The sequence below is a fragment of the Peromyscus leucopus genome, chromosome 14 (genome assembly GCF_004664715.2).
Source record: "Peromyscus leucopus breed LL Stock chromosome 14, UCI_PerLeu_2.1, whole genome shotgun sequence".
NCBI lineage: Eukaryota > Metazoa > Chordata > Mammalia > Rodentia > Cricetidae > Peromyscus > Peromyscus leucopus.
Window position 1 is genome coordinate 44537956 of NC_051075.1, and position 13529 is coordinate 44551484.

The 13529-nt window shown below is 47.6% G+C and overlaps 1 protein-coding gene across 2 annotated transcripts in view; it reads right to left on the reverse strand.

Moving 5' to 3' along the window:
* Sptb (spectrin beta, erythrocytic) overlaps positions 1–13054 on the reverse strand; it is a 131168-nt gene extending 118114 nt beyond the window's left edge. Inside the window, exon 1 of one of the 2 annotated variants that reach the window (XM_028876067.1) lies at positions 12437–13054. The gene's annotated coding sequence lies outside the window, so the exon portion shown is untranslated. The remainder of the gene's footprint in view (positions 1–12436) is intronic. The other variant, XM_037210644.1, reaches the window with a different exon arrangement.
* Positions 13055–13529: the final 475 nt, after the last annotated feature.

A 13529-nucleotide genomic window follows, 5' to 3' on the forward strand; every position in this document is an offset into this window, starting at 1 on the left:
GTTCTAGACTATCACCCAAGTGCCAGGGAGTGAATCGGGCACCTGAGTCTCCTTGGGAACAAGACACTGTCCGTTCTACAGAGGAATTCGTAACCCAGCAGAGTCCTACACATGACCCAGCAGTGTGAGAACCAACAGAGGAGAAAAACATGTCTCCCTAAGTGAGGGCGGAGAGACCGGGTTTTCAGGGTATTTTCACAATTTTATCTGAGGGTTTTCTCTGAGTAGGGCCTTCAGGCACATGACACACAGAGTCTGTGGCGGACAAAAGAGGGACAGGCATTCCAGGACAGCAGCAGAAGCCCAGGCACAGAGGCATGAAAACACATCTCAAGTGCAGCAAAGTCACAGGCATCCAAAGGGGAAAAGGAGAGGAGACGGATCTGGGAAAGGCAGGAACAGACCGTAAAGGTCCCTGTTGGTCACTTAACTTTATTTCTTCAATGGAACTTGAACTCATGCTAGGCAAGTCTCTATCACTGAGCTATAGCCACGGCCTTCCCTCTTTAAATTGTACTTGGGGGCAACAGAGAACCTAAGAACTATAAAACAGTAAAATGGCCAGGCATGGTGGCGCACGCCTTTAATCCTAGCACTCTGGAGGCAGAGACAGGCGGATCTCTGTGAGTTCCAGGCCAGCCTGGTCTACAAAGCAAGTTCTAGCTAGGGCTCTTCTATAGAGAAACCCTGTCTCGAAAAACCAAACCAACCAAACAAAAACAGTAAAATGACTTGATCAGACTCACAGCTTTAAGAATAAGTCCGAGGTCAGGGTGCGGCACAGATTGAAGAGGTAAAGATGGAAAGCCAGTCATGCAAACATAACCTAACTTAGGTGGATACTGGGAGACGGAAACTAATTTGGAAATTCTGGAAGAAAAACCGAACAGAAGTCGGCAGCCAAGTGGATTCGAAAGCTTGAAAAGGAGAACTACGCAAAATGCTGCTGAGGTTTTCATTTGGGGAGATGGGGAAAGAAGGAGCCATCATCAAAAGGTAGAAGAACAGGACTGGGGATAAAGCGGAGAGCTGCCACAGTGACGGGAGAGAGAGACATCTTATCATGAGCAAATGATGACAGCCAGGAGAAGGCTGTGGTGCACATCTGGGACGGGGGGGGGGGGGGGAGGCTGAGGCTAGACCAGCTATAGATGCACTGGCAACCCTAACAACAATAGCTCACAAAAAGGAATGGGAATGGGCCGGGGAAAACAATGTTAAGAATAAGTAGGATAGCCAGGCAGGGGTGGTGCACGCTTTTAATCCCAGTACCGGAGGCAGAGGCAGGAGGATTGCTGAGTTTGAGGCCAGCCTGGTCTGCAGAGTGAGTTCCAAGACAGCCAGGGCTACACAGAGAAACCCTGCCTCAAAAAAAAAGAAATAAAGAAGAAGAGAGAGTACTATAAAGGAGGAACAGGGAACCCAGGCGGCAGAGTCCAAGGCAGGGCCCAGTTTCAGAGTGAGAATGCTTGTGGGTTATGGATGTTGGGGGGGGGTGGGAGTTGGGGGATAGGGGTGGGTGGGAGGGGGGGAATGGACGGGACGGGACTGGACTGCCTGAACAATAATTCTGACTTTTTCCAAAGCAGCTTTACTACTTTAGCTGCCTTACAACCATGGGTATGTTGTATCTCTATCCTCAGATGTCAAAGAACCATGTCGGAAGTAGGACTCAGAACATTAATTATTTATTAAACGCTAATAAAGGGATTCAAGCCTATGAGGTTAAATCCTTGCAAATATAAAGCAGCATGTGGAAGTATGCAATTAATTACCTATCTAATTTCAAATGATTAAAAATGCAGGACTTTAAAGAAAAGAATCCTTGAAATTGAGAGTCTTGTAATGTTAACCTTCACCCAAATATGGGTAGACACGATGGTTCAAAGGCAGCACTTTGGAATAAATACATGTGGGTTCAAGTCTGGCTTTCACTTTAGTGGGTAGAGAGTTGGGTAAATTAACTGCTTGATTTGTTTTTTAATCTGTTGAATTAGGAAAACAATAGTTCATATATGATATTATAAATACACATGAAAACTTCTAGCATAGTGTCTAGACTAGCACCTAAGTTCTCAATAAATGCTGACTTACTGTTACTATAAGTTCATTTCCAAGTTAAAATATGTATTCATTTGGGGCTGGAAAGATAGGCTCATAGTACTGGCTGCTCTTCCAGATGACCTAAGTTCAATTCCCAGCACCCACATGGGGGCTCACAACTGTCTGAAACACCATGGGCAGCAGGCACACAAGATGCACAGAGATGCATGAAGGCAAAAACATATATACATAAAATTTATACGCGCGCGCGCGCACACACAGGTACACATAATGTCAAACATTCCGTCTTTTTGTTTAAGTCAACAAAAAATTCTAAACCACTCCCTTCTGTGTGCTAACCATGACTTTAGGAGCTAGGAATATTTTTAAAACTAGAAAGAAATAAAAAAAGAAAGAAAGAAAAAGAATTGGATTCATTTTGCTATCTCAAGGAACTTGGCCAAATAGTATAGAAGGCAAGTTGACAGTCAGATGGCAAACAGTTCCTCCTGTAGCTAAGGAATGAGCAAAGTGCCCTGAAAATAAGGAGCAAACACTTGATGCTACCCTAAGCCCTAGCCAGGGAAGGGCCATCAGCAAGGCGACCAAGATGAGGCAATGTGTAAGCCTGAAAAGAATCTGTAAGAAAAAATTTGAGGGTAATAATAAATATTAAGGTGACACACACATGCACCTTGGGAATGTCAGAGAAAGAGGGAGTTCTTGCCCAAGGGCAAAGACAAAGAGAAAAGGAGCTGGAATCGGCCCAGATGCTCATCATCCGGTTCAAGGAGACTTCTTGGCTGACGTACATCTTCCTATAATATTTACACCTTCCCCACCTGAGTTCGGCTACATGATCTAGGAAGCCAAGTAAACACGTACCTGCCCTCTAAGTGTTCAGTCTAAAAATAGACGACCTGATCTATGGACACATTCGGGAGCTTGGACAAGTTACTCCCCAAAGAGAATGATCTCAAATAATATTTAGGTTCAGTGTGGCCACCAAAGTGATGCTATTAATACATTTTTTTTCTCTTCCCCTTGGAGATATTAAACAGTGGAAGGTAATATTAAAGCTGATGGATGGGTTCCTTAAAAAAAGAATATACGATGATCCAGCAACTCTGTTTCTAGATATATATCCAAAAGGAAAAACAGAGTCTTGAAGAGATATATGCATTTTTCACAGTGATACCGTGTTTGTAGCAGTGTAATTTACAACAGGCAGAGGTTGGAAGCGACCCAAGTGTCTGTCTGTGGATGGGGAGGAGAGACAATGGGAGTTAGCAGATCCAGTGTTTGGGTTTCGGAAGATGAGAAAAAGCTCTAGAGATGGATGATGATGATGGCTAGAGAGCAATGTGGATGCAATTTTGCCACTGAACTGTATACTTCAAAGTTATTTAAGTAACAAATTTTAAGTCAAGCATATTTATCACCATTTAGGAAGAAAAACATTTTAATTGCATGGTTGCCATGCCCATGAAATAACTATTTTTCATCATTTAGGGGCAAAAAACAAAAACAAAAAACAAAAACCCAAACTTTGTTTCTGACAAGCAGATATAGAGCCTTGGAGGTGTGTGTGGCTGAAATGCAGAATGTTCTTCCTAACAGGGAAGAGGCCCTGGGTTCCACCCCTGGCCACCTGAAGACAGGGAGAGCGTGAATTAGGGTATATCAGAAAGTTCTTCATCTACAGCAGTGGTTCTCAACCTTCCTATCACTGCGATCCTTTAACACAGCTCCTCATGTTGAGGTGACCCCCCAACCATAAAATTATTCTCTTTGCTACCTCATAACTATAATTGCTGTTGTTATGAATCATAATCTAAAGATCTGACATTCAGGGTATGGATCCCCTTGAAAGGCCCACAAAGGGGTAGTGACCCACAGGTTGAGAACCTCTCATCTAAAGGAACAATTTCCAGTTACCATTCCCCGGCAAAGGACACCTTTGTAACCCACTACAAAGAGAGCATTGTGGGTAGCTATCACCTAGAAATTTTCAGTTAATCTAACCCTGTGTACCAGCACCATCTATCACAAATTACTAATAAGCAGTTGAACATGGTTGTACATGCCTGTAACACCAGTACACAGGAGGCAAAGGGAGGAAGGTGGTGAGGCCACCCTGGGATACATAATGAGATCGTGTCTCAAAGCCACAATCAAAAATTGACTAGGTGGGGCTGGAGAGCTGGCTCAATGGTTGAGAGCATTGGCTATTGTTCCAGAGGACCTGCGTTCAACTCCCAGTACCCACATGGCAGCTCACAACTGTCTGTAACTCCAGCTCCAAGGGCTCTGACACCTTCACACCAGTGCACATAAAATAAATTTAAATAAATGTTTTTTACAAGTGACTAGTCAGTATAGAACTTAGATCAATTATTTAAAAAATTGTAAAATAAAAATAAAATAGACATCTTCTTTGAAGTTACAAATGGAACTGCTACTTCCAAAAGCCTTAGTGGGAACTTTATGTAAAACCCAGGACTGCAATTCATATATAGCTCCTTCCCGTAAGAGTTTATTATTGGCCGAGAATGGTGGGACACACCTGCAATTCGGGCAATGCAGAAGCTGAGACGGAAGGATCACAAATTCAAGACCAGCCTAGGCTACATAACAAGACCCTGTCTTAAAGAAACAAGCAAAGGCTCCGTGGGTAAAGCCACTTCCCACCAAGACTGACAACCGAGTCCAATTCCCTGGCCCCACGTGGTGGAGAGGAAGAACTGACTCCCCAGAGTTGCCCTCTGACCTCCACACTCATGGCATGGCATGTAAATGCCTTTCTGCTACACACACCCAAATAAATGTATAAATAAAAACCGAAACAAATCCCAAATAAATGAATGAGCATATTGCCTGGCTGAGCATAATTCAACACTAATAATAAAAGGAGTCTGCAGTCACCTTCAGGTCAGTCATACAAGTAACAAGTGTGGGATTCCACACCCAACTGCCTGTGACATCAGCAAGAGGGGATCTGACACTCTTCTGGCCTGGGCAGGAACCTGCACACACACACACACACACACACACACACACACACACACACACACACACACACACACTGCTCAATGAACCCAGAAATCCAAAATAATAAACTCATGTATGTCTGATAAAATGTATCACCATCTCGCCGGGCGGTGGTGGCGCACGCCTTTAATCCCAGCACTGGGGAGGCAGAGGCAGGCGGATCTCTGTGAGTTCGAGGCCAGCCTGGTCTCCATAAAGAGTTCCAGGAATGGCGCAAAGCTACACAGAGAAACCCTGTCTGGAAAAACCAAAAGAAAAAAAAGGACCACCATCTCAATAAATGGTCTTTTTATTTTGACATTTGTTCAGGCCCCAAACAATTGCATCATCACTGACTTATTCTTTTTTTCTCTTACCCTCCCTCGCCAAATCCCATCAAGCCTGTCTTCCAAATACACCCAGAATCCAACTACAGAGTACCACCTCCCTCACCTCATACCTCGCCTGTCACCTGGACCTCAGTCGTTTTCACTGAGCTGGCTCCCTGCTTCCACCTCCACAACCAATCCTCTGGATGCCGGACAGAGCCTCTTTAAATACAGACCCGAACAGGTCACTTTTCCGTCCACAATGTCCAGTGACTTCTTATCTCACTTGGACTAAAGCGAAAACCTGAATCTCTACTCCTAAACGCCCCATGACCTCCTTTCTCCTTTCTTTCGGATCTCTGCTGAGATGAAATCCCAGCAGTCCTTTGCTGACTGCCCACTTCACCCAACAGAACCCACCCACCCCCTCTCCATCCATCCATCTAACTATATCTCCCCCTCCCCCGTTTGTTTTCAGGGCAGGGTTTCTCTGTGCTGCTTTGGCTGTCCTGGATCTCTCTATGTAGACCAGGCTGAGATCCGCCTGCCTCTGCTGGGGTTAAGGGGTGTGCCACCACCGCCCGGCTCAACAGAACCATCTCTCGCTCCCTTCCTGTGGCTTAATTTTTCCCTGTAGCACCCGATATTATGATCTACCTATTTGCTGCCTGTCAATGTGATTTAAATGTGTGTCTCTCCCAGTGAGGATGTGCGCTCCACGATGTCAGAACCCCCCCCCCCCCATGCTCACTGTCGTATCCCCTTGAGCCTAGAATATGTTTGGTGAGTAAATAAGAATATTATTTGGAGATTAAAGGAGGTATAAGCCAAAAGCAGCTGACGTCACTGGGAAAACGAGAAAAATTTGAGGTCCCAAATGAGGTAGAGGTATAATGGTGTGCAGCAAACTTGGGATAAGGGACTGGAGAAGCCAACGCATCGACAAACACAGAAAAGCATCACTGTATCTATCTGCAGTATCTGCTGGTGGCCCATTATCTTGTGCTTTACCTCATCATCACTGTATCCTCTGTAGGGCCATTCTTGGGGTTTTGTGGGTATGTTAGAGTGTAAATACTGCCACTAGCTTCTCTCTGCCTCTCTCCAAAACCAATAAACTCAGGTGGAAAGTTCCGCTGAAGGAAGAAAGCAATTCCTCTTGGCCAGGAAGCCCAGAATGTTCAGTTCTCCCGTGGAGGGAACCTGAAAAGGGAAGGCTCCAGCCATGGAAGCAGGAAACTGGGTGAAAGACAGGTTCAGCTGTCAACCACTGGGGACGTTTCTAATTCAGTCCCCCAACTCTAAAGGACCGATAATGGAATCTTCTTGTGTGGTCATTTTGAGATAAAATGAAGTGATAACAAAGACACCCTAAAAACTGAAGGGACTAAACATTGAGTGCTCACTCCCTTGCTTTAGGATAAGTGCAGCTCGTACCAAACTTTAATTCACTTTCTCTTCCCACTGTTAAAGAGCTTTGTCCAAACTAGGATCTGGTCAGGCCCCTGTGACACACACAATTCCAGGTAAACACATACACTGATTTCAACATGAACTTGTGAAGTTCTTCAGCAAACCAACCCTAAATCATCTCCATTGTGTGGTCACATGGAACTACTCATTCTGGAATGTAATTATGCTCTACTGCCCATCTGTGTGGCACCACATACTTACAACCCTGCACCGTGCCCTTCTCGGCCTCCCCTTTTCCATAGCCCTTGATGCTTTTTAAAGCCTTCCTGACACCCCAACCTGACTCAGATCTTCCTGCCATGGCCTTTGCCTAGGAACATCATTTTTTCCCCAAGCAGTCTACCATGTTTGCAGGCCTGCCTCCTAGTAGTGAGTGGACCTCCACCTGCCCCTTCTCTGTGTCCTTGAGCATATACCAGTGTGAGGTACACAGTACCTGCCCTACGTTCTCTCTCTTTTAATCTATCTCAATTGCTTTCTCAGGCCTTTCCAGGGAAGGCTCCGTGACCTCTGACTCAGGGTTAGGAAAGGTCTTGTCTTGGTGCTCTGGAGGGAACACGCTGGAAGATGAAGCTGATTCGCCAGTCCTAAGGGAAGAGTCAAGAGCTGAGCACGGGGACAGGATGAGGTCCCAGACCTCATTCCCATCCTCATAAGTCAGACTGTAAATGCACCTCGCTTCCTCTGAAATGCCGTGAATCCCCACACGGGACCCGCCCATATTTATGTCTGGTACAAATAGAAAAGATCTTCAACTTATTCATTTCCAAGACTATCCACGTTCCTGCTTCGTTCACAATAGTGAAAACTTCGGAACTGACTATAATTCAAGGCAATTATTGTTCTTTGACTGTCAAGGTGCCCTGTTCCTCTTTTCATAAATATGCGGCAGGATCCCAGGCCAATTCAATGCAAAGTCTTTTTTTCTAGGCCCCGTTCCTACTCATTTGCTAAATTTACAGCATTCAAACGAAAGAAAGGGAACCTGCTTTTGCCCCACTGTTAACATGATATATGTCTGAGTTTTAATTGCCCTTTAATTATACCCTCAGCCAGGTCTGCACCGATATAATGGAAATAAAGCATTATAGCAAAGCCTGAGAGGGCCTTGCTGAGGTAGCAGGAAGACAGCTTTGTAATATTTCCTGCAACCAGAAGGGAAGAACAAAATGAGAGGTGGCCTGGGGATGTCAGAAGCCAGCCAAACAATTCACTGAGAAAGCGCTCTGTCTGTGACAGTACTTCTGCCTTTAAACTCTGCTGTGAGCTGAGCTGCAAGGCTGGTGGTCCCCTGGTGATTCGATGCTCAGCCAAGGCTGGCTGAAAATGGAAGAACTCAGGCGGCTCGCCTGTGAATGAAGAAATAAGCAGGACGACAAAGGAAACATGCTATGGCATTTTCTAACTATTTACCACCGGGAGTTGTCTATTCAGTGAGAGGAGCCAGCTCTGGCTGTGAAGTCTCCTGACTGCTTCCTACATACTCCTTTGATCTCCAGCTCCACCTTCCGAGTCAAGAGACCTACACCTCCTGGGGCTGTCAGAGGACAGACACATGTCTGATAACCCCAACAAATGCAGAGTGGTGATCTAGCGCACCTAGCAACATATGCGTTCTTCCTCCATGTTCCTTCCCCACAATCGAGTAACCAAAAACATCTGCCTGTAAAGACCAAAAGTCCAAACTACTCTATAGACAAAACACCATGCATAAGTATCCTCGTCTGTATTTCTGTCTTACCACATCTGCCTGCGTGACCTCAGAGCCTAGTATCCATGGGCTTCCCTGCCAAGCATCATTAGAAAATCAAATTTCTCATCAGCCCACATAATAGCTATTTTCCTTCCTGATGCTCCCAACTCAATTGATAAGTGTTAATCTGGAGGTTGGGAGTGATGGAGAGTGCATCATAGACAATGAACAAACGTAATTACTTCAAACTTCCCACTGGTCATGTTTTCTGCCTTTTCATGTCTTGGGCAGAGTTTGATTTTGGACAGAGTGTTTGATTTTGAAATAATATTCTTCAAGAGCAATTTGATGATTAGGTTAGATTAAAAACAGGTATTTGGAGACTAGAGAGATGACCCAGCAGTTAAGAGTGTGTACTGCTCTTGCAAAGGACACAGATTCTGTTCCCAGCACCCACAAAGGCTCACAGTCCTCTGTAACTCCAGTTCCAGGAGATCCAACGCTCTCTTCTGGCCCCATATAGTAGCAGGAACACAAGTGGTACACATATAGACACTTAGGCTAAATATTTATATACATGAAAAACAAAAATTTTTATCAAATAAACAAAAAACCAAATGGGTACCTGACAATCCCAATATTTCTTTCTCATCCTCCAGAAATGCTAAATAATAAGATTTGCCTTGAGAAATGCACTGCCTGTAGGTAATGTGCATACCTTTTATATCAGATAATGCACATATACATCTACATATGTTAACAAGCATTAGGGAAATTAGAGATCAGCTTAGCATTTAATGATCACAAAGATATTCTCTTTTCCCTGTCCTAGGATGTTTTCATTTTTTCCCCCTGGTTTTGAATTTCACTAAGCTGTAAATATTGGATATTGAAGAACGCTCTTGCTCATCTTCCCCAAAGGAATGAAAACCTCCATGGTTTGAATGGACAGAACTGCAGGAAACAGACCTTGTTTGCCATGGGAAAGAGAGAAATACAGGGAAGAAATGGGTTAGAATGGCAAAAAGCAAGGAAACAACATAAATGACGAGGTAAGCGGCAGCCAAGGATCACCTTTAAGCAAGCGATCACATAAACAGAAGGCTAGATTCAGTGACCTCCAAGGTTCCTTCCAACCCCAATCCTGTTTGCCTCATGAATTTTTTATAGTCACCCTCTGTCCCATCACACTGTCCCTGCGCATCATCAAGCCCTTCTGGCCACTTCCAGGACTCACAGGAAAATCTGTTTTGTTTTGTTTTTTTTAAATCTGTGTTTGACTATTGCCAAAATTATAATTCTGTCCTTGAAACAACGACCTGAAAATAACAGGCCAGGCTAAAGAACTTTCGAGCAAATAAATGGCTCCATACTGCCTTGAGGTAATAATATTTTAGACTTCTCCGGTATAAGCACAATTACGAATTGAGGCCCAAGGAGTGAAGAATGTTATAGCAAAGCTGCGCAAGCTAATCCACATCCCCTGCCCAGTGTCTAATCTTAACAGAGCCTGAATCCTGGCCTCACCTCATCTCTCATCAACTATGTGATGCAGACAAGTCATTTAATTCCCTGAACCCATTTCCTCACTTTTAAAAAAATGTATTATGATGGTATGTGTGCACACATGCATGGACACTTGTGGAGGTCGGAGGACAACTCTGTGGAGTCCATCACCAGACTTGTACAGCCAACACCTTTACCCACTGAACCATCTCACCAGCCCTGGCTCTGCACTTTTTAAAACAGGATAATATGAGTGACCTTGCAGAATTGACAATACAACAATATAAAGCAATCTCTGGTCATTCATTCTTTCTCTCATTCGGTCCACAAAGACTACTACCACTACCAACCAGCCACAAGTACATAAAAGACAGACAAAATGAAAGTTCTTATTCTCTTTATTTACCGAAAACCAACTATTTTCCAAAATTGTGGCAGACTAAGTTCAAAGCTTTCACTCACACCTAGTTTGCCTGAAATAGTCATGTCTATTGTGTCGAATATGATGGCAGGTGGGAGTCAGCCTCCAATTATGTCCGTCCGTCCGTCCCCCCCAGCTAACAATCCAACAGGTGTTGCTTCTACCAGCAGACACCTTCAGAGCACTTGGAAAAAGCAATGGCCGGAGCAAAAGGCAGTATCCCAGCTCTCCACTGGGCAAGTCACTCGGGAAAACTTGATAGGCCTGTGCTGCAAGGCCCAGCCTGAATGCCTGGAAGTTTTTGGGTGCTTTCAATTCCATGAGTGGACTCTATGTCTTCCGAGAACTCAAGATTAACAGGATTGGCTCGTTCCCAGCCACCACCACTGGGCCACTGATAAACTGAGGCGCAACAGTAGTAGAGGGGTCCATCTGTGCTTTACTCAACACTAGAATTTGATAACACTTTGTATAAATGGCCGGCCTTTGGAGTCAGTTCATTTCAGGGCTGGTGGGCTCTTCTCTGTCGTAAGTTTACTATTCCTTTCGTTAGCTAGTTCCCAAGCCTCTGGGGGTGCTGAGCAGCATATATTAAGCAACATTTTGCATTTGTAAGAGTTTCCCAGGGCTCATTGGAAAAGCATATAAAGTCTGATCCTGGAATAGGAAATGACTACCCTGGGTCATTGTCGCAGAGCAGTTAAAAAGAGAATTCTAGAATAAAATTCTGAGCGATCTGTGAAGCTAAGGGTGGCCTAAGAGAACAACTTAAATGATATGCCTTTTTTTTTTTTTCCTTCCTCTCCCTCTGAAGGCTCCTCTCATTCTGGAGCTGTCTGAATCACCTCCCCTTGGAAACCGAACTATATACATCCTGATTGCCACAGGCAGGGGTTTTGCGTGGCTGCCTCCGAGCGTGGAGGTGACAGCCATATCCTCTCCCCACTGAAGTTCTCAGTAAAAGAACTGTATAATCCCATCCCACCGCGCCGGATGCATCTAAAACAGTGGCTCCTTTGCATTTTTCCTTCAGTGAGTTAGGGGTGTTATTAACTCCTAGCACCTCTAATTGCTCACTGAAAACAGTGGTTTGGATATTAATAGGCTATAAATCAAGGCCCTACCTAAGGCTTGTTGTCACGGAAACTGTACTCAAGCCTCCGAGCTATTTCCCCTTTGGGAAGTCTGGGGAAGTTGGTGGGACTTGAGGATTGTGTTAAAGCTCTTATTTCTTCCACTTTCTGCTATTTCTTGGGACCAAGTTGTTGGAACTGGCAAGAAGGGGACGGGTAGAGTGGGCAGTAGACGCTTGGAGAACAGGAACTCAAAGGGCATGGGACGGTTTTGGGGGGGTCCTTGACGTACAGTTCTGGGACACTCGATCTTTCCCTTGTCGGTCTACACAGGGCCACTCTGCACGTCCTGCCCGGCATCCGGAGGCCCGGCCCCCTCTGCTGCCCTGAACTGTCCTCCCAGCCTTGGCGCTGGGCAGCCGGGGAGCGAGCTAGCCAAGTTCCAGAAGAGGATCCGACACGCCCGGAGGTAGAAAAGCCAGGCAACCAGAGGCACAGGCGCGGACGAGTGATAGGCAGGATCACCGCTCCCCCACCCCCCTTGCTCCCAGGGGGAGGCAGCCGAGAACACACACACCCCAAACCCACTCCCAGCGCCCCGGGACAACACTCTACTAGCCAGCTTCCCAAAGCTAGCGCCCCGCTCGCCCAGCGCCTGCGAAGCCCACGCGGATTCCCGCGTCCCGGGGTGACGACTGCCGCAGCCGCCAGGGCCTCCAGTGCTCCGCACCCCTCCCGCTCCACGCTTGGCACCCAGGGCCAGGCCCCCACAGGGCCGGCGCGTCACCCGCCCCCTGGGCCCCGTGCTCCCCAGCGCTGGCTCCGGGGCACCCAGCTCCCTCCCGCCGCGCGGCCCTCGGGGACTCACCTGCGCTGGGGCTGAAGCGGCGGCCACCCCGAGCCCGGGGGCGGCGGCGCAGGGGGAGGAGGGCAGCACGGGGCTCCTGGCACAGTGGCCGCCGGGCGCCTGGTGCTGCGGAGCCGCGGACCCGCCCAGAGATATAAATAACATTATCTGAGGAGGGACATTCCTGCCGGGGGACATCGCTGCTGCCGGGACCAGATAGTCCCGCGGCGGGGGCGGGGAGGCGGGGCCGCAGCCTCCCGCAGCGCCAGGCCCGCCTTCCCCACCCACTCCTGCACCTGCCAATCAGCCTGCGCGCCCCGGGGCACCTGCCCAGCCGCTAGCGCCGCCGCCGCCGCCTGGACCAGGGGCGCCCCGGTCCTCGCTCACCTCCCCTGATCCCGCACACCCTGAGCCCCTAGCCTAGGGAAAAGGGCTCGACTCTGCAGCTCGGGCCTAATTCGTGCGCCCGGAGCTGCCAGCCTGGCGGCGTAAAGGAGTCCGCCCAGCCTTTCCCGCCCTGCGTCCCCGCAGCCTAATGATCTCGTTTTGAAAATACATCGAACGACCCCGTTTAGGCCGTAGGGTGGGTGGATGAGGAGGGCTCCCGAGCTGTTGCGCCCCTCCTGAGATCGGTTGGAAGGGACAGATTGTTCCCGTGGGCCGGTTACGTTAGAAAGCGCGCTCCCGGCCGGCTACAACCCGCTGGTAGTAGGAGCAGACGCTGGGAGCGCAGGGGGTGGGCACTGGGCCGAGGCCCCCGCCCCCAGCCTGCGGGCTCGAGGCCGCGATTCCAGCTTTCAAGCCTAGTACTGTCCGGGAGAACCAGGCTAGGCAGGTTGGTGGCGCGCAGCCTGCAGCCGCACATTGCAGGGGCCGTAATCAACAGGCAAATGGGCACACCAGCCCACCTGAACCTTCCTGTGAGCCAGGGTCTCTTGGCAGGACTTGCCTGTCCTACTGCAAGCTTTGGTGGGGTGGGGTCCAGTAGGCCAGAACCGAGGGTGCCTAGGAAGAACCGTCCGTAAGGCATCTAGGATCGGCTAGGGAGAGTGATACAGACGAACATGGGCGGCTTGCAGGGCAGGCTGTTTCCTTGACTTCTCACAATACAAGG